The 25425-nt window shown below is 36.9% G+C and overlaps 1 protein-coding gene and 1 pseudogene across 1 annotated transcript in view; one reads left to right on the plus strand and one right to left on the minus strand.

Annotated features, from left to right (window-relative positions):
* Positions 1-25425, minus strand: part of LRRK1 (leucine rich repeat kinase 1) — a 163888-nt gene that overhangs the window by 110217 nt on the left and 28246 nt on the right. The window lies entirely within an intron of this gene.
* On the plus strand, positions 22161-24835 carry LOC138168713 (unconventional prefoldin RPB5 interactor pseudogene; annotated as a pseudogene).

Below are 25425 nucleotides of genomic sequence, written 5' to 3' on the forward strand. Positions count from 1 at the left end.
CTCTCTCTCTCTCTCTCTCTCTCTCTCTCTCTCTCTCTCTCTCTTTTCCTCTTCCTCTCTCTCTTCCCCTCCCTCTCTCCCTCCTTCCCTCTCTTCTAAATCCCTAGGATTATGTGAAATTTCACTTGGCTTTAGCAGTAGACCTTTGCCCTGTTCCCATCTTGTTAACTGCCAAAATGGTACTGATATCATGTGTTAGACATGTGCAGAAGTATACTGGAGCCAGCTCTAAGAGGCAATAAATTGTTAAAATTGTCAGTGTGAGCATTTACACCTCGGAAATTATCCTACAAATAAGGGCTTGATTTATTGTTTTGTGGATTGTCCAGACTTAAGAAAGTGTTAATAATGTATATTAAACTTAAAAGTGTGTGTGCATACATTTACAGAGCCCAGATTGTTAAACATTTACCAATACCCCCCTGTATGGCTCTATAAGCATTGTTTAAGTTCTTCAGTGGTACCACAGTAGCAGGCTAAGAGAATGAAAACAGAAACAGATCCTTGCAGGCCACATATTAGCTTAGAAAAGCACAAATAAACATTACCTATGTTGTATTGTATTCCTATTTATTTTGTTAAACATTTTCCAATTCCATTTTAATCTGGTTCTGGGTATATGGGAGTTTTGTACTTCTTCACTAAAGCTAAAGCTGACATTTGATAATTCCGCACTACCAGAAGAATACCATACTTCTTCTGATCATGAAAGTGGAGAACAAAGTAGCTTAAGCCATCAGACCAGTCAGTGCTTCCACTCTTTAAAGCACACTGTGAAATCAGGAAGCCTGGTACCTGGAGGCTCACAACGACAACCACAGTGATGATCATGATGATCATGATGATGATGATGATGACAATGACACTAACTGGCACTTGTATAGGCACTTTAAGGTTTGCAAAGTAGCTTCACACTCATTATCTCACATAAGCTTCACAATATCCCCTGGATATCAGAAGACTAGAGGTAACTTCTACTTTTAAGCTTCCATATAAGCTTAAAAATGTGTAAATTTGGCAAGAGGGTAATCTGTAGGAAGTGATGATGGGACAAGTGAATGAGTCTATAGGAGTGAACGCTAATGTTCTGCTAGAAGGCAGTTAGAAAGGTAGCACAGTACACTAGTAAAGATCAAAAGGCCTGATTTAATTAGAAGACCTAGCTCTTCTATTTACTAACTGAGTGGACCTCAGGAAAGCTTTCTCACACTTAGACATTTTTTCATTATCTGTAAAATGGGGATGATATTTGAAATTGAGAATGAAACTCACAGGACTGTTGAGGATCACATGAGAACATATGTAAAGCACTTTGTAATTTTATTTTATCTCATTTTTTTTGCTTTTTGCAGGGGGGAGGACAGGGCAATTGGAGTTAAGTGACTTGCCCAAGGTCACATGGCTAGTAAGTGTTAAGAGTCTGAGGCCGGATGTGAACTGAGATCCTCCTGAATCCAGGGCTGGTGCTCTACTCAATGGGTCACCTAGCTGCACCACACTTTGTAATTTTAAATTGCTATAGAAATAAGATCTATTGTTCTGGGTATTTAGGGTTGGAAATGACCTTAAAAGACACAAATACAACTTTTCACTCTCCAGATTAGAATACTGAGGTCTAGAGAAGTTAGATGATTGGCTAGATAGATTGTGAGCTCCATGAAGCCAGGGAAACGTGTTATCTAATATTTGTATCTTCTCTGGTCCCTACCAAAGAATTCTGAATGTAATAGGTACCTAATAAATACTTGTTGAAGTCTGGAGTTAAGCACTTTGAAAACTTTTCAGGTGCAATAAATAAGCAATCATCAAGGTCACAATGCTAAAAACAATAGCTAGCATTCATACGATGCTTAAAGATTTGCATATATCTATATCTATATACACACATATGTATTTTCATTTGATCCTCACAACAACTCTGTAAGACAGATACCATTCCCATTTTACAGATGAGGAAACTGAGGTTTAGAGATGTCAACTTGCCTAGAGTCTCACCAGCACTGAGAATATGTCTATCCTAGGACTTGACCTCAGGTCTTCCTGACTCAAGCTTGAACACTCTATCTACTTTACCACATAACTAGTTAATGGCAAAGTCAGAACTAGAGAATTCTGATCTCTTGACTCTTAAATCCATGGTTTTTTTTTTCACCGAACATACTATCTATCCTTCCCCTTCCATGTTTAAAGAGATGAACTCTATTTTCCCCAACCATCAAAAATTAAAAGGCCAAAAGGCTAGCTTCCAAATGCTCTTGCATGAAAACATGCAGTGTACCATGATGGTACCATCTTAAAGCCAGCCATTTTACATATGGAATGCAAACTTGCCAAAAGAGAAAAAGGGCCCTTAATGATTTACTTCAGGGCTTTCAAAATCTAAACATGAACAATCCTGTCCTTTTAAAACCTATCACTCTGGAAATCCTTATAATAGTTACTATCATACACTTACAATTTTATTATTATTATTTAAATGTTGAGATAAGACCATTCTGTGATTATATAAAGTTTTCTTCCCCTCCCCTGTGGCAAGCTTTTGGGGATCAGAAAAAAGACTGTGTTGAGATTAATATATAAGTAGCTGTAAATTTAAATAATGCAGCTTCAATTACCAACACACACTGAACATTCCTCATTAATTATTTACTCCCTCTGAAGACACTAAGATGTCTGAAATAGCTCCAGAGATTCCATACCATTAATATGAGCTTACATCCTTGAATCTGCACATACTTCCTGATGATGGAGAGCAACTAGCCAGAATGAAGAAAAAGTTCATTTTCAATCAAAACAATGACCTTCATTAGGCCCTATTTCTTATTATAGATTAAGGAGACACAATTTTCCTTTTTAACATAGATGAATCAGTTTTTCTATCCATTCTTTAAGAATATGATGTAAAACTCAGATTCTGAGTGAATATAGTATATACTACATATGTAAGAACCTAAGATTGCTTTTATAGTAATTTAATTTGGGGATATGCAACTTCTACATTAGAAATCAAATGACAGAGGGAATGCTTTGACTAATAAAGATCAGAAAAGCAAACCCTGTGTCCTGTACATAACTGAGATATTTGACTATGATGATTTCTACTCTATAACCACCTCCTTTCAGTCTCTCTGCATTGCATGGTTTGCAAGTTAGTATCATTTCTATTAAATCAGTGCCTTGTTTTTCAATACAAAACACTTTGTTACTAAGGATTATGTAAATATCTTACCTTATTATTGCTAAATTAAAATTTTTTTTAGCCCTTTCATCTTTTCTAGATGTTGATGCAGATGCATTTCCTCAATGTCAGCTGAATGCCTAATCCAATTTTGCTAACCAGCAAACATTAAAGAAAAACGTCAATAAAACATTTATTTCCCAACTGAGTATACTAACTAGCCAACTTAATTTGAGCCCTTTAAAATCATAAATATAGTTGAGTTTGTACATATTTCAGTTCTAGATTTGAAGATTGTTAACATCTTAGTTGAAATATAAGATTGGGGGGAAATCCTATTTATACAAGTAGTCATATTTCTAATAGTTATCAACTTTATGAGAATAAGAATATTATGTATTATGCTAAAACAGGAAAACGACTTTAACTCTCAAATAATCTAGAAATTGTAATGCCATCCAGCACTCTCTTTCACAGGCATCTTTCACAACTGAGGGCGAGAATTTTTCCTGTGGAAACAAGGACAAAAATGACTCACAGAAGCCACAAGAACCAAATTCTTTTAGCTGTAAATGCTAAAATTAAATTGGTTTTCAAATATATTTTTTTAAATCATTAGATCAGGACTCCATATGCATTCATAAAATTCTGCTTAGATTCTTAATTTTTCAAACTCCTGAAAGAAAAGGATAACCTATTTGTTGGAATTTTATGATTAAAACTTTTTCCTTAAAGCATCAATTGAGAAAACAGTATTTAGAGAATGAGCTTTTGGTGATGATAAAGAAAAATTGTTTGAGGATGCTGATAATTCAAGGGAATATTATAATTCAAAAGTGATTAGTGACATTATCAAAATTTTAGGCTTCTGTTTTTCTAAGATGCTATAGTACTGTTTTAATGGTGACTATTTAAATGACATATTAAGCAATCTAGCACACTCTTGATGTTTTGGAAATTTAAATACTAGCATATACATATAAAATGCTTATTAATTATTCAATTCTTTCCCCATTGTTTAGTACAAATGATTTTCCATATCCTTACACATTTCACATTAACTAACTATTTATTGTAATAGTATTCCTTTTCCTGCTTCTTTATTATTCTATTTCTTTTAGAATTGAGAAGAAAAGAATTTTAAATGTTTCAATAATACAGATATGGAGGAAAGAATTTGTTGGCAACTATAATTTCACAGGTTGCAAATAATGACCTTAACTATCATATAAGTTGAAAAACTCTCACATAAAGAAAAACACTTATGTAACAACTAAAATACCATTTGTCAGTTTAAGAAACATTATGTTGTCTATAAACAAGATACAAATTACTTATAACACCTTGAATTTATGCAGAGATTTTTTGTGTATTAATATAAAAATGAAAATATAGCCATTTATGTTGCAATAAAGATTGAACAAATCAAATTATATTTTAGTCTATTACTAACCTGATCATAATTTTTAAAGGTAGTTTCCAAGTTGTCCTCCAGAAAATATCAGTGCACTCAGAAGGGCTCTGAGGGCTGCTGCTGCTACTGCTGCTGCCGTGGCAGCACCATGATAACCGCCCATTGTAGTCAGAGCTCCCTCTCCGTCACTGCTGCAGGACCCAGGTCTAGCATCCCTTAGCTGGAAGAATCTTTCTTTGTCTGAAGTGACTACAGACTGAGTTTTTAGCTTTGGCAGCAATTTTCATTTCCATGTCCCATTAGGGTGAAATCTAACCCTTTAGTTCTTCAGGGAAGACTCACTCAGAGGCTAGAGAGGGGGAAGGGGTGGGGGCACAGTATCAGGTCTAGGATGACCTCAGATACTAGTTCCTCAACAGCACCAGATGGTGGGCACTCAATTCGGTCAGATTAACCTTTGGCCATTTTGACTTATAGTGAACATTACAAAATAAGATAAGTGTGGTTTACAAAAAAACATTCTAAATGGGTCTGTTTCAAAATATTTAAAATGATGCAGTAAATACCAAACAATTTTTTAATAAACAGAAAAGTTTCAAAATACACATTCATAAATTTTTATGTGTATGAGTCACCACAGAATCACTGAGAAGGGATTTTTTGTTTGGACTTTTTTTTAAATAGCATATTTAAAAAATGAACCCAGAAAAAAGGAATAATTTTAACCTGGGCCAAAAGACATAGAAAGAATTGCTTCTTGTTGAAACACACTGGAATACAGGTGATTGGGTAGGAGAAAAAAAATCCTACATTCACCAAGATCTGTAGCTTCTTTCTGGGGGCCAGGTGTAGAGAGTAAGAAAATGTCTAGAATCCTAAATCTGGAAAATAATATAGTGGGCACAGTGTTACATATATAAGCAAAAAGGGAGCTACCCATGTGCTACCATTTTGCACATGAATAAAGTTCATAATGTACATGATGAACTTTACTAAGACTGTTGGGACATACTGTACTTAAACAGTAGGACAATATGGTGTTCTCGATCATTAAAAAAACTGAATAATGTTTTAAAGGTCAAGGCAGCAAATATTCTAAGTCTTTCTTGAAGCAAAAAGGGGGGCATTTCTCAGAATTGTCACCTCCAACTCCAATTACTTATACAATCATTAAAGCATCTCACCTTCTTATTTTATGTTTTACAAATCTAATATCACCTATCATGTTTGTTATCCAGTAGAGGACTAAAGAAGGAAGGAAGAAGGGGGGCATAAGGAAATAAAAAGGAAGGAAAGAAGAACAAAAAAGAAAGAAAGAAAATAACATAGAAGAATAGGAAAATACAATTGTCAATAAGTAGAAAGCAATCATCCCTTTGGGGAAAGTAAAAATCACATAAAAACAGTTTCTTCTGCCAACTCCCTAATGCATCCCCACATCAAAAGTCCACTATATGATTAAGAAAGATAGTCTCACTTTCTAATCTCTGGAAAAGGAATTATGGTTTCAAATTCTTAAAGGCTCAAAATAGCTATCTTTCATTTAAAATTCTAAATGAATGCAACTTACTATAAGATACCTGGCAAGGAAGAGCTGACATGAGCTAAGAAATAATCAAGATCTATAAGGATAATAATTCACATTTATACAACTAATATATAGAATGAACTAGAGATTCTAAGTTGAGAAAGCAAATTTGATCACATAAATTATCGCTGAGATCTGGCTGCATGAGAGCCATCACTAGACCATGGTCTTGGAAGGATAAACCTTATTATTCAAGAGAAACAGAATAGTTAGGGTGGCTAGAGTTTCTCATATTTTAAAAAGATGTACTCAAATGAAAAAAAAATCTAGGAACTAGTGGAAGAGAGGGAATGTTTGGTGGAGAGCATTAGAGTAAAAATCAAAGTAGACAAAAACATAAATGATGCTGCCATCAGAGCACACTGTAGATGATGTGAGCAAGGTGGGGGAAAGGACATAGATGAGGAGTTTGGGAAACATCACAAGACTGATACAGAGTCATGAGACAGCAACATGAGAAAGCCAAGTGAACATTTATTAAGCACCTACTTTGCACACTTGAGGATCTAGAGGGTCACATGTGGCCTCAAGGTCACAGGTTCCTACCCCTGCACTAGATGACAGAATTAGGATTGAAAATATTAACAAAAGTTCTCAAAAGAGGATTTGCAAACTCTTAATAGCCATATGAAAGACTGCTCCAAATCAGTTGTAAATTGGTTCAACAATTCTGAAAAGCAATTTGGAATTTTTCTAAAAACTTTTTACTAATATGCCTACATACTTTGACCTAGGGATCTCACTGCTAAGAATATCCCAAGAAGGTCAAGACACATACACAAAGATTCCACATACACCAAAATATTCACAGCATCACTTTCTGTGGTAACAACAAACAGGAAATGAAGTGAATGATTGGGTGGCCACCAAGATGATGGATTTTAGTCACTTTCTACAAATCTCCTTAACCTCTCAACCTTAAAAAAACAAAAGGAATTCTTCACCATATATAAAGTAATTGCAGCTGATTCTCCAAGAAAAGGCTAAAAAATTCCATCCCATACTATTTAAGAAAAAAGTAAAAATGAACACCAGTGAACAGCAATACTTAGGTTTTTCACTCAGCACTTTTATCCCAATGTGATAATAGGCAGGGACCTTTGTGGCTTCAATGGTTCTGCCAGAAGACCCTACAAAAAGCAGCAATGGCTCATCTGTAAACTGAGGGAGTTGAACTGGTCTATAATAATAGCTCTATTATTGACAAGAACTGCTAGAAAAAGTGGAAAGTGAGATGGGAGAAATTAGGTTCAGATCAATATCTTCTTAGACTGTGGGTCACAACCCACAGTTTAAGAAGCACTAAAGGTGTCATTAGTAAAAAAAAAGTTTAAGAAGCCCAATTAACTTAGACCATATACCACCATGTCTTGATAGTAACAAAGAACTAGAAACAAAGTTTATGCCCATAAAGTAAGGCATAATTCTTTTTCTTTTTTAGCCTTTTTTTTAGTTTCAAGTTCTCTTTCTCCCTCTACCCCCTGTCCCACCCAGTGATAAGGCAAAAAAAAAAAAATGATACCCATTATACGTAAGAAGTTAAGCAAGATACATATTTGCATTCGCCATGATAAAATAAAAGGGCAAGGAAAATTAAGAAAGGAAATAAAAGTATGCTTCAATCTGTACTCTGGGACCATCAGTTCCCTATCTGGAGGTGTAAGCATTTTATATCATGAAACCTTTGTGATTGTGATGGATTGCGGTGTTCATCAGAGTTACAAAGTCTTTCACAGTTGTTCATCTTTACACTATTACTGTTATGATATTGTTCTCCTGGTGTTGCTCACTTCGCTTTACATCAATTCCTACAAGTCTTCCTAGGTTTTCTGAAACCATTCCCTTTATCATTTCTTACAGTACAATAATGTCCCATCACATTCATATATGGGCATTCCCTTAATTTCCAACTCTTTGCCACACTAAAAAGAGTTGCTATAAATATTTTATACATATGGGTCCTTTACCTTTTTTTTTTTAAATCTCTTTGGGGTATTGATCTAATAGTGGTACTGTTAGGTCAAAGGATAGGCAGTTTTATAGCTTTCTGGGCATAGTTCCAAACTGTTCTCCAGAAAGGTATGACCAGTTCACAACTCCACTAACAGCGCATTAGTATCCCTATTTTTGTAAAGTGGTGGATAGTTAAGAAATTGTGGTACACAAACTTAATTAAACATTATTTTTCTATGTTTAGTGGTAAATATGAAGGATAAAGAGAAGTATGAAAACATATATACTTTGTGATATAAAATGAAGTGAACAAAATCATGAAAACATTATATGTCAAGACTACAACAATGTAAAAGAAAAAAACCAGAGCACGATGTCATCATGATCATGATTGTCCCTGAAAAAGACGAGAGAAAATGTACCTCCCAAGCTTCTTTGTAAAAGAACGGGGAGAGGGAAGTATAGGTACAGAATACTGCATAGATTGGTTAGTTTTATCAAACTGCTTTTTTTCTCTCCAGCTAGATGGCACCATAGTGCATTGAGCACTAAATCTGGAGTAGAGGGACCTGGGTTCAAATATGACCTCAGACACTTACTAGCTGTGTGACCATGGACAAGTCATGCAATTTCTGTTTGCCTCTATTTCCTTATCTTTAAAATAAGGATAATAATAGTATCCATTTCTCAAGACTGTGAAGATCAAATGAGACAATAATTACAAAGTGCTTAGTACAGAGCCTGGCACATAGTACACACTATATAGATGTGATGATGGTGGTGGTGATGATGGTGATGATGAAGATGGTGATGGTGATGATGATGATGACAGATGGTTCTCTTGGAAGAAGGGAAAGGGGATATATTTGGAAATGATATAAAAACCAAAAGGTATTAATAAAAAGAAAGTTTTTAAAGTAGATGACCACCAATTGAGAAATAGCTAAACAAAATTTGGTACATCAACATAATGGGATATTAACGTATCATGACAAAGAGGAAAGAACAATAACAATGAAAAACTGAACACTGCAATTATAATAGCCAAGTATGACTCTGGGAAAGGAATGAGATAATTTCCATCTTCTAATATCCTTACAGAGGTGAGAACTCATATACTATTAAACTATTAAACATGGTTGATATGTTGGTTAGTTTTGCTGACCTGGCTTATTTCCCTTCTCTTTTTTATATTATATTCCAAGTGATGTCTTACTTGACAGAGGAATGATATATCTAAAAGTGAAATGATGTAAAATGGGGTGGCTAGGTGGCATAGTGAATAGAGCACTGGCCCTGGAGTCAAGAGGACCTGAGTTCAAATCTAGCCTCAGATACGTAACACAAAAACTAGTCATGTGACCTTGGGCAAGTTGCTTAACCCCAATTGCCCTACCTTCCCTCCTCCAAAAAAAAGCAAAAAAAAAAAAAAGAAATTATGTAAAAAACATAAAAACATATTGACAGGGGGCAACTAGGTGGCACTGTGGATAGAGCACTGGCCTTGGGGTCAGGAGGATCTGAGTTTTAATCAGATCTCAGACATTTACTAGCTCTGTGATCCTGGGCAAGTCACAACCCTGACAGCCTGCAAAAAACAAACAAAAAAAAACAACCACTTAAACCTCCAAAAGTATATTGACAGGCTAGAATACTAAATCAAGTATAATAAGATTCAATTTACTGGAGATTTAGGTTAAATCTTATATTCAGTTTTCAAAAATCAACTTCATAAGTGAAAGATGGGGAAGCAATTGCTAGAAAACAATTTGTCTTAAAAAATATGGTTGTCACCTCCCCCCCCCCCCCCCCGCAAATGAGCTCCAGTGGGTATTACCTTCAGGATTAAATATAAATTCCTTTATCTGGCATTTAAAACTCTTCATAATTTAGTCTCTTCTCACATTTTTTTCCTTCTTATACCTACCTCTCCTCTACATACTCTATAATCCAGTGACCTACTTCCTGTTCATTAAACAACTTATGCAATTTTCAGTCTGCTATTTTGTGTGGGCCACTTCTTACATCTGGAATGCTCTACCTCCTCACCTCTGTCTCTTAATTTTCCTGAATTCCTTCAAGACTCAACTCAAATCTCACCCACTGCAGGAAGCTTTTCCTAATCCCTCAACTGCTAATGCCTTTCCCTCTATGACTGCTTTCCATCCCTTCAATATATATCTTATATGTACCTAGCTATTAACCTGTTAGTTCCCCTATTAGAATGTAAGCTCCTTGAGGGTAGGACCTATTTTTGCCTTTGTATTTCTAGGGCTTACCATAGTGCCTCACACAAAGTAAGAACTTCATAAAGGTTTGTTAGTCAATCAACATTTATTAAACACGGACTTTGTACCAGACAGAAGTTACCACTTGAGCCCATTAGAGAATAGTACAAGTCAGCAAATAAAGATAGTATCAATAATGCTGAAAATACCCAAACTGTATCATAAACATAGCTTAGTGTTACAGGTCCTCACCTTTAAACTGATGATAAAGCTACCATCTTCTGGATAACCCTTGGATATTAAATAGTTAACTTTTTGTTAACTGGATTAAAACAGCAGCTATAGGTTTCATTTTCAGCTAAGAGGCCCATGTTTGAAGGTAAAGAAAAAAGACATGGAGCACTCTCAATTATGGGGTAAGTTTTGTTTATAGCTAGTATGGGTCAAAATCCCAGAAACAACATTTGGAGTCAATTGTACAGTAACTGCTCTAAATTCCCTAAAGGGGACAGTTACAGTAATATAAGCTGGAGATAACTAAACAGAATGATGAGCAATTCAAGGTCCTCTCTGACAGCAGTACTATTCCTAAAACTGTAAAGTGATAGCCCTGCATTTGAGCATGTCACTAAAAACACAGATGATGCTAGGATCACACTAAAAATTTTCCTTCCAGCATAGGAAAAAACCTACAACTAGATGTCACTTCTCTGAACAGTTTCCTGAGGTCAAAGCCTGACCCAGTAAAAAGCTGGCTTACCTCATCAGTATCTATTGTCTAAATTAATCACAATTGCTCTCTACAATTTCATGATTGTCTGGAAGGACAATATAAGAGCTGAGTTTTGTATTTCTAAAGGAAATAATGAGTGAGTTCATAATAAAAAAAACCCAGTTATCTCATCCTGGCTCCATCATTAGTAACAATAATAACATATTTATTTAGTATTATTAAGTACAATACTTGATATACATCTTCTCATTTGATATTCACAACTCTATGAGGTAGTGCAATGGTAATGAAATTTGAAGGTCCCTTTGCATTGGAAAGCTGACAGGTACTTAGCACCTAGTTTCAAATTAAGCCTGTGTAAAGAAACAGGAGGTATGAACCCCTGTTGCTGACATAACAGAAAGAGGCTTAACAGGGGGGAGCTATACCATAGATAAGGAAGAGCACAAGCTAGATGGTCAGAATTTCCTGGGGTAAACATCGTGGAGGCAGGGCAGCTGCTGCTGGACTGAAGACTGAACTGAGAATTGAGAAGAACTGAGAAGAGGTATGAGAATTGAGAACTGAGACTGAATTTCTTGGAGCAAGCCACGTGGAGGCTGGATAAAGTAATTTTTTTTTTATTTTGAGAACGGATCTTATGGTGCTGAAGACTTCTGAGGGCCAGCTGGAGCTGCTAAGGATTTCTGAGGGCCAGCCAGAGCTGCTGAGGATTTCCGAGGACCAGCCAGAGCTGCAGAAGACTGAGGAAGCATGACTGTGGTGCTGGTACTTTGTACAAATGTTGCTGTGACTTTCTTAATGTGTTTGAATGTTCTTGTGGCTTTGTTAAGCCTTGTCTTCCCAAGAACAGAGACTTTGAAGGATTTGAGATGGACTGGACACTGTGAGCTTCAATATGGAACTGCATGGAGAGCTGAACAAGGAGCTGGAAGCTGTCTGCCTTTGAACTCAGGCGGCAGTTAGTTAGATTTTGGGCAGGAGCTGGGACCATGGAAGAGGAACCATGGAAGATGAAAGCCTGCCCCGAGTCAAGATGAAAAGACCTCTCTGTGGGTACTGAGTAGTGACTGATAAAATTGTCTGAATAGTGACTGATGACATAGGATACTGAGTAGTGTGACTTATGAAATTGTAATTTACTTGTGACCTAGGGGTGGATGACTTTTATACTTTCTACTACCCCTTAAGAGGGTACTGAGTAGTGACTGTTAAGTTGTAACTTAATGGTATCCCATGGGTCGAGAACTTTGACTTTTGTACTTTGTGATTGAATTAAGGATTTTGTGATTGACTAAATGAATGTACTTTGTTTAAAACTATGTGACCACTTTGGTAAAAACTATGTGGCCATTTTAGTGATAAGTTGTTGAGTTGTGATATGGTAAATACTGTATTTTGATTTTCTGTGGTAAGTTGTAATATGTGAATGCTGTACATTGATTTTCTGTGAATGTTTTGCTCTGATTTGTTACTGAATAAATAGTAAGTTCACTATACTATGTAATCAGAACCTTGAAAGCTGTTCACAGCAGTAGTCCTCTGGAAAGCTGTTTGTGCTTGGCTTTACAGGTTGGCAGTACAAGTATTATTATATCCATTTTACAGTTGAGAAACCTGAGGCTCAGAAAGGTGAAAAGGTCTATCCTTGTTCTCTTTTCCTTCTCCCTCCTCCTCCTCCTATTATTCTTTCTCTCTTCCTGTCTCTTTCTCCCTCCTTGTCTCTCTCTCCTTCCTTGTCTGTCTATTTCTCTGTGTTTCTGTCTCTCTTTCTCCCACCTCTCTCCCTCCAATGGGAAATCTCATTCATTCTCACTACTTTAACACTGGTTCCCAAGTTCATCTTCAGTCCCAACTTCTCTTTCAAGTTCTAAAAATGCACCTTCAACTGCTGTCAGAACAGCTCCACTTTCACTACTTACACCTCAAGAGTTAGGACACCCAACCTAACACATGAAGCTGCTGTTTTTAAAAGTCAATTGCAGGCTATCAACTACCTGAGGATGGAATAAAAGATGTAAAACCAGCAAATGTGATGGTGACAAGTCGACCCAATCTTGGACCCTTTTAGCAGTAAAATAGGTACTTATATTAGAGGTGATGGTAACAAGGGTATAATGGGTGGCAAAGAGGAGAAAGAGAAAAAGGATGTTCTCTTGATCAAGAGATGGTGGCTAATAGTCAATTTAACTGGCACAACAACCTCATGTAATAAGGGCAAACCTCTTGCTCTTCAATATAGGACAAAGGTCTATATAAAAATTTTATCAATCAGAGGCTGGTGGAGAACCATATGTAATATCACTGTAATCCATCACTATTCTTCCTGTCACTCAGGCTCTCAGCCAAGGTGTTATTCTTGACTCTTCATTCACACTCATGTCACATATCCAATATGTTACCTTAACATCTCTCATTTGTGTGTCCTCTGTCACAGTTGCTACCCTGGGACAGACCTTCATTACCTCACACCAGAACTACTCCAACAGCTGCTGGGAGTCTCTCCCCCCTCTAATCCATCTTCTCTACCTGAGTGCCAAAGCGATCTTCCTAAAGTGCAGGTCTGATCATTTCAATCCTCTACTCAATAAATTTCAAGAGTTCCTTTTTACTTGGAGAATATTAAATTCTCTAATTGGCTTTTAAAACTCTTTACAACCTGGCCTGTTCTTACATTTCCAGTCTTCTTACACTTTACCCTCCCTCTATATACTCTACAATTAGTATCACTGCCCTCCTTGCTATTCCTTACACAAAACACTCTGTTTCCAGAATCCATGTGTTTTCACTGGTTGTCTCCCATTCCTGGAATACTCTCCCTCCTCAACTCTGCCTCCTGGCTTCCTTTAAGAGACTCATTTCAAATCTCTTCTGCAAGAGGCTTTCCCTATCTCCCTTAATATCTATACCTTCTCTCTGGAATTATCTCCCATTTGTGCTATGTATATCTGTATGCACATAGTAGTTTGTATTTTGTCTCGCCATTAGAATGTGAGCTCCTTATAGGCAGGGACTGTTTTTTACTTTCTTTGTATCATCTCCAGTCCTTAGCACAGTGCCTCAAACATAGTAAGTGCTTGATAAATCTTTGTTGATTGACTTATCTTTCAAAGGCAGATGTTCTCTGTGGCACAAAAAACAAACAAAAAAATCACGGATTGAGAAGAAGTAGCTGCATCATCCTTGGTTAAGTAATTATATAGTTCTGTGCCCAGATAGCATTATGGAACTCACGTGCAAACTGATAATGAACTCAACCTCCAGTCTTTGCTATTATTGTGAGAGCATTACATTCAGTTCAGTGGGGGGGGGGATATATGCTGCCTCTGTAGCGAACTAAAATGTCTCACAAACAACCATAAGTGGTAGAAAGCATCAACAAAATCCTCCATTGACCTTGATGTCAAAGTGGAAAGCCTTTGGCCCCAGACCACTCATCCAAACCCACTGCTATGTCCTAGGAATGGGAATAAACAAAAATCTCATCTATCCCATTCTTCAAAGCTCTTTCACATACTAGTCATGGAGCCCACAAGTTGGCCCACTGTGAGGACTTGACAGGTTACTCATTTTTAAGAGTGCCCCCAGTTAATTAATTAATAACTACCAAGTTCCAGCTGTGTATATTTTTCTTACAGTGGGAACAAGCTGAGCAATGTTCCTTAAGAGCTAGGTCCTCATAAGCAGGGGCCCACTGGGCTACTCCAGAAGCCAGCTCTGCCTTAGGCAAAAACAGTCTGTTCACAAAAGGCACTGACACCTTATGGACCATTTCCAATGAGGTTTCCAAAGCCTACCTATCTAATTAGAGGAACCATCTTGCATTGCTCAATAGGCAACTCTAGATTAAGGGTAATAGTATGAGATGATGCTTTATCTGTTCAGTAGCAACTAGTGCTCAGCAACTTGCAAGGATGGCCTAATGTTCATTTGGTCTGACCTGTCTTCAGTAACTTTTAAAGGTTCTTACTGTTAGTACCTTCCCTCTGGGCTTACTTGGACTTACACAATATATATCTTGTAAGTAAATAGTTGTTTGTATATTGTCTCCCTCGTTAAAATGAGCACTCCTTGAGGGCAAGGACCATTTATGTATGTATGCATGTATTTATTTTTTAAAATTTACTTTTTATCCTGAGTATTTACTACATTACCCAGTACTAGCAAGTATTTAATATATGCTTACTGATTGATTAAGCATGGTGATCCTGAGATTCCATTTTCTTAGTTGCGATTTCCAGCACTACTGTACTATACAGTAGCACGAACTTACTGGTCCAGCCAAACTTACCTCTTTACTACTCACACATGATACTATTATCTCCTTTCTCTCTTTGCTATTGCCTGTCCCCCATTCCTGGAATGACTCCCTCCATGAAATTATTCCTTCCTCACCTTCCCATTAGAATGCCTAACTTCCTTAATAACTCAAGGGGCACCTTCTATGTGAAGCCTTTTCTCTTCCCTAGCTCCTAGTGCCCTCCTCCTCAAAATTACCTTCTATTTATCTTGAATATACTTATATGTGTACACATCTCCTCCAATAGAGTGTAAGCTTCTTGAGGGGAGAACTCATCTCATTTTTTTGGTCCTCATAATCCCCCTCCCCCACCTCTACCCACACTCTTGCTGTAATGTCTCCCTTGATGACGAATAGAAAGATCTGAAAATGGAGCCATAATGATAGCTGTGGTATCTTCCTCAAAGCTAGATAAAATATATGTAATGCCCTCTGCAAACTTTAAATTGCTCTGTTAATGTCAGTTCATATTATTAAAAGCTCTTGATAAATATGGTGATATTACCATTGACAATAATAACTATTATCATGAATTTCCCCCTCCTCCATACTATAATTGAACACAAGAGAGGCAAAAACCTGGAAGGAAATGCTTTAACCTTGAATATTATTAAATGTTTCTATGCTAAATCTTCAGCAATTCTCTTTTATATTTTATATAGCATTTACAAATACACAAAGAAGCACATATGTACACAAACACACAACAGCTGATTTGGAGCTCTGTACTTGGATATGCTGAAAACTCAAATATAGGGGTAGAAACCATGATGCCCATAGGAGTGCTACAGGAGCCTGAAGACAAAGAGTAGGGGATGAGGGAAAGCATTTTAGGGTATTTTCAGTTACACAGCTCAGACCCCTTTCAAGGGGTGGTTTTTGTTAACTTGGCAATCCTAGGAATCAGAGAGATACCAAGGGAATCTTGGGAAATCTCCATCCCTGATAAGCTTTCAAACTCAGAGAGACAACCATCTGTCTTAGATGACTTAAGAGTTTTCTGTCATGAGGCAGAGAAGCTAGCCAATATTGACTTCTTGACCCTGACCATCTCTAAGATACTTTTACTGGTTGAGGGATAGATGGTGAGTCTAGTCTAAAAGTTAAGACACAAGTACATGTACTTTCCCATCTACCCTATTTAAAAAAAAATTTGCTGGATATTATATAGACTACTGGTATTCAAAGTATTATTTAAAAGCAAAAGCCTTACTGATGGGCATAAGAAAGGTGAACCCAAAACACAGTAGGATTAGATGGAGCAGATGCCCTCATGAGGATTCCAGAGACCTTGGGAATGTAGCGTGAGGCCCAGAATTAGTTTTTTCCCTATGCTGTTGATGGCAAATGCAGGAGTCCTATTTATCTCTTGCTTCTGGTTTTAGGGTCAACAAGATGGCCTGACTAAGCTCCCAATCCTGCCAAGAATCCTAGGAAGGCAGAGGGCTGCAAGTCACTTTAGGGTATCACAAATGGAAAATACAAGTGTTCTAGAGTTAGAAGATATAGGCTCAAATCCCACCCTGAATAATGGAGCTCCGAGAAAGTCACTTGACCAACCAGGGCCTCAATTTCTTCATCTATAAAAAAACAAAAGTTGACCTAGATGTCCTTTGAGACCCCTTAGACTCTAGACTTATGATCACCATTGATTTTCCTAAACTGTAAAATTCAGTTAATTATGCCATCTCCTCCCCTACTTGATCCTTATCTATTTGACTATTTGAGAGAATGTCTAATAAAACACTTTGAAGTCTTAGAAAATACTACAAAAATGTAAGGGGTATTTTTAAAATACCTCTGATCAAGGAAGAGAGAGATTATCTTCTGGTTATAACACATAAACCTTTTAAAATATGCTTAGAACAGATAATTCCACACATAGAAATCAAATACCAGTTCTGCCAGCTATAACCTTAAACATCACATGTAAAATGGGAGATTGGACTAAATGAATACTCCAAAATCTACAATTAGACTAAGACAAGGCCCTTCTGTCCTACCCTACCAAATATCTATATCTGGGGGAAATAATAATGTTCTTGACCTTCATATTAGAAGATGATATTAATGATCCCTTTATTAGTAGGACATGAGATATAAGTTGTTTTTCCAGAAACAGTTTGGCACTGACCAGTGTTACCCTGGCTAACTTACAGGTATACTTTGAGACCAGGGCAGTATGTAAATCTAACTGGATCTTCAGGAAGAATCAAATTCATAGCTGGTTGTAATTTGAGGTTTAAAAGCTGAGGCAATCTGGGAATGTCTCATAGAGGAAGTGGTCACTAAGTTAAACATTGAAGAAAGGTAAGAATTCTGAGAGGCAAAGATAAGGAAGGATTTCACTCCAAGTAAAAGAGACAACTTGGACAAAAACAAAGGGATGGGAGATAAAATAATGAGTTGGGAGAACATAGCTGAAAAAAGGATGGAGTTAGACTGTGGGAGATCTTGAACTCTAGGCTGAAAAAGTTCATTTTGTCCTGATGGCAGTAGGAAAACTGTCATTTTTTGAGAAAGGTTCTGGCAAGGAAATAAGAGACCCAGAGAGGATAAGATCTCTAGATTTCCTAGGGAGTCAAGGATATTGACAGGACTGGGGCTCAGGTACCTTGACTCCCATACAGAGACTCTTTTTATCTTTAATTTAATAAGCAACTAGCTACCTGAACATCTAGAAAGATCTTATCAACCACCAATGATTTTTGGAACCTATTTTGAGAATCAATCAACCAATAAGCATTTACTGAATGTCTACAATTTCTTAGGGGAACTAGGTGGAGCTCCCAACCTGGAGTCAAGAAGACCTGAGTTCAAATTCAGCTACAGTCACACTAGTTGTGTGACCTTCCTCAAGTTTGTCAAGTCACTCAATCCTGTTTGCTTTAGTTTCCTCATCTGTAAAATGAGCTAGAGAAGGAAATGACAAACCACTACAATATCTCTGCCAAGAAAACCCCAAATGGGGTCAATAAAGGCCAGACACAACTGAACAACGACAACAATTTCCTAATTTTGTGTACAATGATATGAGAATACAGAAAGTACTATACACAGCCCTTGATTTAACAGAGTTTACAATACAGCTGGGAAGAATGCTAACACACACTAATCAGCAAACAGTACAAGATTTTCTACATGTTGTGGTACAGACTATCAGTGCCATAGGGTTTGAGGGGAAGGAAAAGAAAATGTAGGAGGTAGCATTTGAATTGGGCCTCAGATAATGAGTAGAACATAGGCCAGAAGGGAAGGGGAAGTGAAGGAGAAGCCTTGTTATAGAAGGTATTAGATAATCTTTCCAACTTTTTAATAGCACATTTGTAGCAAAAGATGGCCAATGGCTCAGAGAGTTCCACCCTCCATCCCTGTCCCACCCCTCACCTCCCATTCAACTTCTTAGAAGCCAGTGGCAACAAGGACCATAATGGAACATGAGATGTGGGAAAGGAGGAGCAGTCACTGTAGCCCTAGACAGGACTGAGGACTCTTCCCTTCAGCCTTGGCCTTGGCCATGAGGGGCACCAGGAGGAAGAGAGGTGGAGGCCCAGTCATGAAGGACCAGCCTCCCTCAAGCCTCAGTCACTTCCAACACACTGCCACTTAGCTTTGTATGTGATGAGCTTTGAAAGGAGCAGGGAAAGATGGTCACTGGCTCCCAAGAAAAGGTCTAGCATTAGATAAAGGTAAAACATGACTCTGAGGCTCTTCAAGAGAGAGTTGGCACATTGCCAGCTAAACTCACTTTTTTTTTCTTTTTACTTGCCCAAGGTCACATGGCTAGGTCTTTTTGTTTGTGTGTGTTAAGAGTCTGAGGCTGGATCCAAACTTAGGTCCTCCTGACTCCAGGGCCAGCACTCTACTCACTGCGTCACCTAGCTGCCCCAAGTAAACTCACTTATGATATTATGGTAGCTATTGGTCTTCCTGCCTTCATGCCAGGGTGGCTTGTTTGTACCAATGAAGTCACAGTTGGGGGAAACTGATTTTGCAAATGCTCAGCAAAGCAGATCTATAGGTTTAGTAGAACATAGGAAAAAACATGTTCAGAAAGTGATGAACTTTGAACCCAGAGTTGAATGTACAGATTTAAAGAAAATGAATGAAACTAGGCATAGGTCAACATCTTACACTATATACCAAAATAAAGCCAAAATGGGTACATGATTTAGATATAAATACTGATACTATAAGCAAACTGGGAAAGCAAGGATTAGTTTACCTGTCAGGTTTATGGAGAATGGATGAATTTATGATCAACCAAGTGATAGAGAACATTATGAAATGCAAATTAGATAATTCTGACTACATGAAATTGAAAAATTTTTGCATAAAGTCAATGCAACCAAGATTAGGAGGGAAGCAGAAAACTGGGAAAGAATTTTTACAACCAGTGTTTCTGATAAAGCTCTCATTTCTAAACTATATAGAGAACTGAGTCAAATCTATAAGAATACAAGTTATTCCCCAGTTGATGAATGGTCAAAGGACAAATTTTCAGAGGAAGAAATTAAAGCTATCTATAGTCATATAAAAAATGCTCTAAATTCCTATTGATTAGAGAAATGCAAATCAAAATAACTGAGGTATCACATCACACCTATCAGTTTGGCTAATGTTACAAAACAGGAAAATGATAAGTGCTGTAAAAGATATGGGAAAATTGGAAAACTAATGCATTGTTGGTGGAATTGTGAATTGATCCAACCATTCTGGAGGGCAATTTGGAATTACGCCCATAGGGATATAAAAATGTGCATTACCCTTTGACCTAGCAATACCATTTGTAAGTCTGTATCTCAATGAGGTCATAAAAATGAGAAAAGGACCCACATGCATAAAAATATTTATAGCAGTTCTTTTTGTGACAGCAAAAAAATTGGAAATTGAGGGGATATCCATCAATTGATGAATGGCTCAAGTTGTGGTATATGAATGTAACAGAATACTATTGTGCTTCAAGAAATGATGAGCAAGCCGACTTCAGAAAAACCTGGAAAGACTTATATGAACTGATGCTGAATTAAATGAGCAGAACCAGGAGAACATTTTGTACAGTAACAACCACATTATGTGATGACTAACTTTGATGGACTTAGTTCTTCTCAGCAATGTAAGGATCTAAGACAACTCCAAAAGACTCATGATGGAAAATGCTATCCACATCCAAAGAAAGAACTTTGGAGTCTGAATGTGGATGAAAGCATACTATTTGCTCTCCTTTTCTTTTGATGTTTTGTTTTGTTTCTTCCTTTTTATGGTTCATTCCATTAGTTCTAATTCTTTACATCATGATTAATGTGAAAATATGTTTAGTGTGAATACATAAGTAGAACCTATATCAGATTACATGCTGTCTTGGGGAGGGAGGAGAAGGAGGAAGGGATAAAATTTTTTCTTTAAAGCAATCGGGGTTAAGTAACTTGCTCAAGGTTACACGGCCAGTTATTTCTGGGTGTGGTGCTGAGTATCTGAGCCCAGATTTGATCCAGGTCATCCCGACACTGGAGCCAGTGCTCTTACTCTCTGAGCCACCTAGCCGCCCCTAAGCAATTGGGGTTAAGTAACTTGCTCAAGGTTACACGGCCAGGTGTTTCTGGGTGGGTGCTAAGTGTCTGAGCCTGGGATTCGATCTCCAGGTCTTCTCAACACTGGAGCCGGTGCTCTTACTTGCTGTGCTACCTGGCCGCCCCAGGGATAAAATCTGAAACTCAAAATCTTATGGAAGCAAATGTTGAAAACTAAAAATAAATTAATTTTTAAAAATAAAAAAAATAAAATAAAGATGAATGATGCAACAGGTGATACTGTTGCTCTAAGACATTAAAAATGACACTGAGTTAAAGGAAAGCACAGAACTGCTCACAGACCTCAGTCAAAACCTAACGTGTTAGATGTTTTTGAAGCAGATTTTGTAGATGACCCAAAATCCAAAGGCAGTTTCCTCAGTGAGAAGGAACTATGGGCTTCACTTGGTGAACTAAACCAGATTCCCAAAAACTTATTTGGTCTATCACCCCCTTTTCAAAAAAATTACTTAGCACCCCCCTAAAAATCTACTTTCTTTAATCCTTTAAAGATTTTTTAACTGTCATTTTAAAAAATAGAATTTTTTTAAATGATGCATTTTGTATTTAATAATCTATTGCAGGGGTAGCTATGTGGCACAGTGAATAGAGCACCAGCCCTGGAGTCAGGAGGACCTGAGTTCAAATCCGGCCTCAGACACTTAGCACAAAAACTAGCCATGTGACCTTGGGCAAGTCACAACTCCAGTTGCCCTCCAAAAAGCAAAAACAAAAAAAAACAATAATAATTTATTGTAAATTTGTGGGGTTTTTTCCTGAATTGAAATTTGCTGATGTAATATTAAATCATGTAACCATATAATATATCAATGTAAACAAGTCATTACAGGCACACATTCCTGCCAATGCATTCTGGACTTCCTAACAATGTGCTGCACGCTGGCCTGCTAACACTTGCTTGTTAAGACTTGTCAGCAGACTTGACCACTGATTGTTTATAACATGCATTTTGTGTCTCTTTGGAAAATAATGTAATCACTATTATTTTAATTCTGTTGCACAACAGATGAAACATGTACAAACAGTTTCTCAAAATTCTCTTCTCTTCTCTCCTTATGTTTCCACTGCCCTCTTATTTTTTATGAAACACCTCCCATTTGCACCCAAGGCTACTACCATACCCCAGGATCATTCCAGCACCCTCCATCAGGCAGTCTTGCCAACACTGGGAACTTATGCTAGAAAAGCAAGAAGATCCTCTGGGTGAACTGGATACAAAACCTGATACTTTGCAAATGGAGGGGATATAATCTTTTCTAAAGTGGAGAAGGAAGATCAAAAGATAGGTGTGACTATGAAACAGTAACAGATTCTTATACTCAGGGAAATTTTCAAAAGGAGATTACAAATACAAAGTTACTCAATGGCCAAGTGAATGGTTCAAGTTCTTATAGTGATGGCAATGATGATGAGAAAATTCTGTGCCAACTATATATTTTTCTCACACAGTTGTACCTAAGGATAAAATAAATCCTAGGAAAAAAAACAGTACTTAAAAATTTAGGGAAAAGAAAGAAGCCATATTGTAAACAGAGGAATAGCAATGACAACAGTAGCCATTCTTTTCCAGATCTACACAATATTAAAACTCCAACCAATATCTAAAAAGTCTTGATTGATGTTGTGAATGGAGAGTATTCTGAGCAGAGAGAATAGTGTGTTTAGTGACAACAGTGAAAGCAGGGCTGCCGAGCTTGAGGACCAATGGAGGAGTAATGAGGAACCCACAGTCACAATGAGGCTGCTTGCAGTGATGCTAACAAAAGCATTTTTAAATGTTTTCTTTTTAAATTTACTTTGTTATATATTTTCCAATTACATTTTATTTTATTTTTAAGCAATAGTGGTTAAGTAACTTGCTCAAGGTTACATGGCCAGTTATTTCTGGGTGTGGTGCTAAGTATCTGAGCCCAGATTTGATCCCCAGGTCATCCCAACACTAGAGCCAGTGCTCTTACTTGCTGAGCCACCTGGCCGCCCCTAAGCAATTGGGGTTAAGTAGCTAGCTCAAGGCTACATGGCCAGGTGTTTCTCAGTGGGTGCTAAGTGTCTGAGCCCGGGATTTGATCTCCAGGTCATCCTGACACTGGAGCCAGTGCTCTTACTCGCTGTGCTACCTGGCCGCCCCTACATTTTATTTTAAAAAGTTGAATAGTATTTTATTTCTTCCTGTTACATGTCAAGAAAATTTTTAGTATTCATTTTTACAAGATTTTAAGTTCCAAATTTTTCTTCCTCTCTCCCTCCCCTTTTCTGAAAATGGTAGACAGTTTGATATAGTTTATACATGTTCTATCATGTAAAAAATATTTCCATAGTACTCACAGTTGTGAAAGAAGAAACAGATCAAAAGGGAAAAAAAATGTGAGAAAGAATAAAGTAAGTAAAAAAATATGCTTTGATCTGCATTCAGAGTTTATCATTTCTTTATCTGGATATGGATAGCATTTTTCAATTTTTTTTTTATAAGCAATCGAGGTTAAGTAACTTGCTCAAGGTTACATGGCCAGTTATTTCTGGGTGTGGTGCTAAGTATCTGAGCCTGGATTTGATCCCCAGGTCATCCCGACACTGGAGCTGGTGCTCTTACTCGCTGAGCCACCCAGCCACCCCTTGGATAGCATTTTTCTTTGTGAGTCCTTTGTATTTATCATGGATCACTATGTCACTAAGAAGAGCTGAGTCATTTACAGTTGATCATCATATAATGTTTTTGATAGTGTACTACATTTTCCTGGTTCTGCTCATTTCATTTTGCATCACTACATACAAGTCTTTCCAGAATTTTCTGTAATCTGCCTGTTCATCATCAATTTTGCCTCCACAAAAAGGGCTGCTATAAATATTTTTGCACATGTATGTCTTTTCCATCTTTTATGATCTCTTTGGGATAGTGGTATTGCTGGATCAAAGGGTATGCACAGTTTGGCTGCCCTTTGGGCATAGTTCCAAATTGCTCTCCAGAATGATTGATCAGTTCACAACTCCACCAACTTCAATGTCCCAATTTTTCCACATACCCTCTAACATTTATCATTTTCCTTTTTTGTTGTATTAGCCAATCTGACGGGTGTGAGGTGGCATCCCAGAGTTATTTTAATTTGCATTTCTCTAATCAAAAGTGATTTAGAGCACTTCTTCATATGCCTGTAAACAGCTTTGATTTCTTCATCTGAAAACTGCCTGTTCATATTCTTTGACTGTTTATCAATTGGAGAATGGCTTGTATCTTATAAATTTGACTCAGTTCTCTCTATATTTAAGAGATGAGACCTTTATCAGAGACACTTGATTTCCCAGTTTTCTGCTTTCCTTCTCATCTTGGCTGCAATGGTTTTGTTTGTATAAAAGCTTTTTAACTTAGTAAAAGTAAAATTATCTATTTTATATTTTCTAATGCTCTCTATCTCTTGTTTTGCCATAAATTCTTTCCCTCCCTATAGATCTGACAGGTAGACTATTCCTTACTCTTCTTATGGTGTCACCCTTTATGTCTAAATTATGTACCCATTTTGACCTTATCTTGGTTTATGGTGTGAGATATTAGTCTATACCTAGTTTATGTCCTATTGTTTTCCAGTTTGGCAAAGGCATTTTTGAGGAAGAAAAAGATGAGCAAGAAAACCAACAGAAAAAAAGATACTATTACTCCTATCAGGAAGTCTTTAGGCTTTTTCTGGAACTAAAATAGAAAAGAAACTTTTATCTCCTATAATACCACGCCCAGGCACTGTGCATCCTGTATTACCAAGCACACCAGAGCAAAAAGAAGTTTTGTTAGAAGTATAAGAAGAAATTACAAAAAAGGATTTCAAAATTCAAAACTGCAGGATTGCAACAGAAAAACTAGGCCTGTCTAGAAAATGGAAATTTGCATCTCAAAGCATGGTTTTGCAATTTGTTATAAATGTCAGTTACATGTATTTAGCATCTTATGTTATTTTGGCAGCAAATTCTTTTTATCCCTTTTAACAATCGTATTTTTTTAAAATTAAAAATAAATGTTTGAATACTCTAATATTTAATTTATTTTTTTAATTTCTCTGTATGCTGTCAGTATCTTTGTGTCTGCCTCATGATGCAGTAGCAGCATTTGGAATTATTTTTCAAAGAATACTATTTACATGAATTGTTTTTGTGTTAAAATCTAAGGAAAGGAAGTTTTGTACCAGTTGAGATGTTCTACATACCAAATGGACCATTTCAAATGGATTTAATAATTATATTTCATTATATGCATTAGCATTTTAAAGACAATTTTGTATCTACATTGTTGTAGGTTTCACAAAGGTGGTTACTTAAAAAATGTGTTTGTTTTCCCCTTCTAATAATTTCTCTTATACTGTAACAATCTTTGAAGCAGAAAAACTATTTATATACTCTACAAAGAAGTTTCTTTGATGGGGAAAAAAAGGTTTAAAAATTCTGAAATTAAAAAAA

The sequence above is a fragment of the Petaurus breviceps genome, unplaced genomic scaffold (genome assembly GCF_028583685.1).
Source record: "Petaurus breviceps papuanus isolate PSGF00001 unplaced genomic scaffold, PetGlider_PUasm1.0 37, whole genome shotgun sequence".
Classification (NCBI taxonomy): Eukaryota; Metazoa; Chordata; class Mammalia; order Diprotodontia; family Petauridae; genus Petaurus; species Petaurus breviceps.